Source organism: Orycteropus afer, unplaced genomic scaffold (assembly GCF_000298275.1).
Source record: "Orycteropus afer afer isolate SDZICR_OR568_19922 unplaced genomic scaffold, OryAfe1.0 scaffold00302, whole genome shotgun sequence".
NCBI classification, from domain to species: domain Eukaryota; kingdom Metazoa; phylum Chordata; class Mammalia; order Tubulidentata; family Orycteropodidae; genus Orycteropus; species Orycteropus afer.
In genome coordinates, this window is record NW_006921889.1 from 2577626 (window position 1) to 2583497 (window position 5872).

Below are 5872 nucleotides of genomic sequence, written 5' to 3' on the forward strand. Positions count from 1 at the left end.
GCAAACTCAACGTGACCAGCAAGAAAGCTGCTGAGCTGGAATTCAGATAGAAGTCCAGACAACTCCAAGGTCCTATCTATGTTCTTAATCATGACACTATACTGACTTACATAAACCTATCTCCATATATGGTTCATTAACGTAATTCATATCAAATATATAAACATGTCGCCCATGTGGTTCAGTCTCAGATTGATACTGTGATAACAGAAATATATCTAGCAACAAAAACATTAACTCAAATAGTTCAAATGCTTACCTACATTTTCAAACACCATGAAGGAGTTTCATGGACCATACTTACGATTTTTAAAATCCCTCTTTTATCTCCAAACCATTTTATTCACATGCTGTTAATTCATTTCTTTTTTTAGGATATTCCCCAAATCTCTTCCCCAGACAGAAACAAAACTTAGGGACAGGACTTTCATTATGGTGTTAGAAAAGATATTGGAAGAAGCTTTGTGGAAAGCAAGACCACAGAAGAATGCTGCTTCCATGGGAATTGGTTGTAGATCCAAGTAAAATGAAATTTTTGACAACTTTAATCTTTTCTTCATTATCATGATGTTACTTATTGGTCCAGTTGTGAGGATTTTTTTGCTCTATTTCTCTAGTACTGCCCCACCCCTAGACTTGCAACTCCTGAAGAAAAAGCCTGCCTATGATTAAGCTGGCCATAAACTCTCTCATCAAAACCTACAAGAACTATGCAGGTAAGGTGAGCCCTCCTTAGAGGGTAGAGGTGAGGTAAAAACTGAGCCAAGATCCTGGGAGGGCAAAGCAATTGGGAGAAAGGCTGGAAAGACCTTCCTATTAATTATTTATATTCCATCATGGTCACCATCTGGTTTATCTTAGTTATTTATTTGTTTCCCAAACACAGAGTCTGTACTCAGAATTCTGTCTAAAGCTCAGGAGTGGAGGACTCCACAGTAGCTTGTCATAGGTTTTCTATACTGACATCCTTCAAAAGAAAGACAAAAATGTCTAGGTAAAGAAGAATGTGTCATTTAACAGCAGTGGAAGTGAAGAAGTGGTTTTCATCAAGAGATTTTAATTTTTTCAGTTGCTAAAAGCTTTCTTTAAAAACCAAAAAAAAAAAAAAATTGGCTACAATTTTGTGTCTTTTCTTACTGCCTGAAAGCTCCTGATTTTAGAAAGATGGAATTAAGTTAGTACAGTTATTCCAACAGCTTCTTGGAAAATATCATGTAATCTCCATTTTATTACTATCATAGTCATTTAAAAATAACTGCTGAAAATTACCAAGGCCATCAGGACCCAAGTTTATAAAATGCAGAGTGGAAGGAGAAAACCAAAGCTGAAGGCTTTCCTTAATGTCTTATCAAAGAACCAAGAGGTTGGCCTGATCTGTAGGTGACCTCAAATTGACCTTGGCCTTATGGCAGGTTGAAAGCCCAGAGTCATGCCAGCCACATTGCACAAACATACCCTTGATGAATCTTGCTTTCGACTTGCTCTGTGCACATGTTGGACATGGCAGCCCAACTTTACAAATAAATAATAATTTTCACAGACAAGATTTATTCTTACAACAAAAGCAAAAGCATCAATTTTTGCCTTAAAAATAGATTTGGGAGCTACAGGAGTTAGTTGAGGAAGAATAAGAATAAACCAATCCCAGAAGACAGCCAAAGAAAATCAAATGGCCAGGCTCCTGCCACATGGCCTTCCCCTAAGGACACCAGTGTCCCCTGGGCTAGTTATGGTTGGGACAGATACTGTAAGTGAGGGGTATGCTGTGTCCTCTGTTGTCCCCCTACCATCTATCCCCATGACATGCAATTTTAATTTATAACGGTGGGTGAGTTATAGTTGTACCCAAAGCAGGTCAGGGAATGGCTAAGGGGTAGGGGTTGGGGTGGGTGGGGAGCAAGGGTTGAGATAAACAGGTTGCAAAAGATACAGTGGAAAATGCCAGACCAAAATTGAAGAGACTGGCTGCAACTGTCTCAAGCTACATGAGCATGCCCTTCCCTGCCAACCCCACTGGGGTTAATCCCCTGCGAGTGACACTGCTGAGAGTCACAGTAACTGCCATGGGGTAGGGGCCAGGGGGAGGGGTGATGTGACACCTCTCTGATAGGCTTGGACAGAAAAAGTAGGGTCTCAGGACTGAGGATGATGCACGTCTCTTCTGAAAAATGAACAATTCTGGGATGTTTCGGCAGCTGGCATGAAAGTTCACTTTTGCAGTAGTCACCAGGTGGGCACAGGTCTGTCTCTATAGGGGGTGGAGATCTGGAAGGAGGTGATGGGATTACTTTGCTTTTACATGAATCTGCTCTCTGCCAGGTTCTCTCTTATAGCTTCCTACCATGCCTTTGTCCATGTTGGGAGGCTCTGATTATCCATGCACCTTTATGCCTACCTGCCAAATATGTTTCTCCACCCAGCCCCACTCACCACCCATCCCTTCAAACTCTTGTTCATCAGAGTCCTGCCATTTCTTCCAGAATAGATCCCCCATTTCTTCCAGATGCTTTGTTTTCAGCTGCTGTTGAGTCAGGCCCCAACTCACGGCAACCCCGTGCACAAAGGAACCGAACCCTGCCTGGCGCTGTGCCATCCTCCTGATCGGTTAGGGGTCAGACTGCTGTGGTCCATGGGGTTGTCACTGGCTGATTTTCTGAAAGATATCGACAGCACTTTCTTCCTGGTCCATTTGTGTAGAAGATTTGTTGAGACTTGTTTGGCAACACGCAGGCCTCTACTGACAGGCAGCTGGTGGCTATGCTTGAGGCACATTGACTGGGGATTGAACCCTGGTCTCCCACATGGAAAGAGACTTTTCCTTCTGCACCGATGCCTCCTCTCCCAGACATAACATGGTCAAACCCTGTCTCCACTCCTCGCTAAACCTGTTCAGTTTATGAGGTCATTTCTGAACATGTTACCCCGTGCACTTTGTCTGAAAGGACCACTAGCAATGCGTACAGGACTGTACAGCAAATATTTTGATTAGGTTTTTTCATTCATGATTCCACAAACATTTACTGAATACCTAGTCTATGCTGATCATTAAATCCAGTTGGGTGAGATTCATGAATGAACAAAACAAAGACCTCTTCTCTCACAGAGCCTACATTCTTCCGGTCTTACTCCTCCTATATATATCTTCCTGCATATTCCTTTTTTTTAAAACAAACATTTATTGTACTGTGTCTATTTCAATCACAATGTATTTGTGAATATTTATAATTTTATACTGCACAAACCTGTAATTTTATTGTACTGAATAGTTTTTTTTTCTTTTTTCTGCACATGAACCAAAATTTATTAAAGAGAAAGGAGGGGGGAGGGACTCTTGAGGGAGAGACGTAGAAGGTAGAGGGGTTTTTGCCTAAGCTAGCCTCTCTCTACTGAATAGTTTTTATAAGAGTCCAACTGCTTTTAACAATGAGTAGGTACATACATGATTAAGGAATAAGGAGTAGGTATGTAAACGAATAAGGAAGACTGAAGAAAAAGCGATGTATTTGAATTACAGTGGTGGCAAAGAATAATGAATATACCATGGACTGCCAGAAGAAAGAACAAATCTGTCTTGCAAATGAAGATGGTGAGACTTGGTCTCACGTATTTTGGACAAGTTATCAGAGGGGACCAGTCACTGGAGAAGGATATCATGCTTGGTAAAGCAGAGGGTCATCGAAAAAGAGGAAGACCCTCAACAAGATAGACTGACACAGTGGCTGCAACATGGGTCAAACACAGCAAAGATTACGAGGATGGCCCAGGACTGGGCAGTGTTTCTTTCTGTTGTCCACAGAGTCACTGAGTGAGAGCTGACTCGGCAGCAACCAAAAAACAGGTATGTAAATAAACAAATACAATCAAAATGGAGATGACGGCTACTTAGGGCCATGGTAAGGAATACATGCAATGATAATGTATAACATACCAAACACATTACAGGGACTCAATTCATGGTAGTTTTGTCTTTCTTAATCCCAGATTCTTTATGATGAACCTGAAGTCCCATCTCTCTCTCCAGAAGTCTTTCAGGTTACCTGAAAATACAAGGGCTTTCTTTTCTTTTTCTATTTACCTTTATGACATATTCATCCACCATGTAGTTTGACACCTTGTTATAGCCTTTCATATATTATTCTCAAATGCTTTCCTGTATGGCAATCAGGATTCTTGGGGGTAGATGGTAAGTTTCTGGCAGAAAGTGCACATAATGTCCATGCTTAATCCACATAATACACACAAGATGAAGCAGCTGGTGAACATTCTCAGTGTCACTCCATTTTACTTTTCCTTTGTAAATCTGGCGCCTTTACAAAACAATACATGGCTCCTTAATTGGGTTAAGGGGTGTTCTTCTGTGCTTAAAACATAGTTTGATTTACATTGCTAGAACAAATCCCTCATTTAACATGAGAATATAGCTATGACACTTCAAACAAAAGAATCATTTCACATATTTAAAAGTAAAGGAGAATATTACAGAATTTTCTAAATAGGAAAAATCTGTAAGCAGCCAAAATATCTGAGAAGAAGAAGACTAAGCTAAATTAACTGCATAATGCTAGAGAATTATGCATTCATTACCAAAAAAAGAAAAAAGAAACCCACATTTTGAAGGCTCTTTAGTGAAACGGGAAGATACATTAATGAAATGGATATGAAATTGTATGGAGAGTATGATCACAATTTTATAAATGTTCCATTTACATGGAGTGCTGGTGGTGCAATGTCTAAGGTATTTTGCTGCTAACCTAAAGGTCATCAGTTCAAACCCACTAGCCACTCTGCTGGAGATTTATAGCTTTGGAAACCTTATGGGGCAGTTCTACTCTATCCTATAGGGTCACTATGAGTCTAAATCAACTTGATGGCAGTAGGTTTGGTTTTGGTTTGGTCCATGTATATATACATGTTGCTGTTGTTATTGTTGCTGTTAGCTGCCCTTGATTCACCCCTGATTCATGGTGACCCCATGCATAGGGAGATTGGACTACTGTGCTCCAGAGGGTTTCCAATGGCTGAGTTTTGGAAGTCAATCGCCAAGGTTTCTTCCTGGTCCATCTTAGTCTAGAGGTTGCACTGAAAACTGTTGGACAGCACAGAACACGCAAGCCTCCCCTGACGTGGGTGGTGCCTGCACTGAGGTGCTGCGATAGTCAAGGCTGTGCGTCAGCTCCGCTGGGCCATGCATCCCAGAGGTTTAGCAGTTACAATGGAGTTATCCCCCAGGATGAGATCTGACACAAGGTAATGTCTTCCCTGATGAGATCTGCTATGAGCAGTCAATAATTTGAAGGGCGTTTGTTTCCGGGTATGGCCTGCTTCCAGTAAATATAGAAAAGCTATGGGGAAGCTGCCTGGCTTTTTGCTCAGGATCCTAACTCATACCAATGTCCATTGGGTCTCCAAGGCTGTAAATCTTTATGGAAGTAGATTGCCTCATCTTCCTCCCATGGAGCAGCTGGCAGCTGGTGGCTTTGAACTGCTGACCTTCTGATTAGCAACCAAATGCATTACTCCACCAGAGCTATATATGTGTGCATATATATATGTTGTTATGTGCCGTCAAGTCAGACATGACTCATAGGACCTCTCTTTGGGTTTCCGAGGCTGTATCACTATGGAGGTAGATTGCCCAACCTTCCTTCCGAGGACTAGCTGGTGAGTTTGAACCACCAGCCTTCTGGTTAGCAGTCAAGTGACTATGCTGCCAGAGCTCATACACACACACACACACACACACACACACACACACACACACATATATACACGCATATATGGGCAATCCTACTTCCGTAGTGACACTGCCTCGGAAACCCAAGGAGGGGTCGCTATGAGTCGGGGCCGACTCGACGGCAAATAACAACAACAA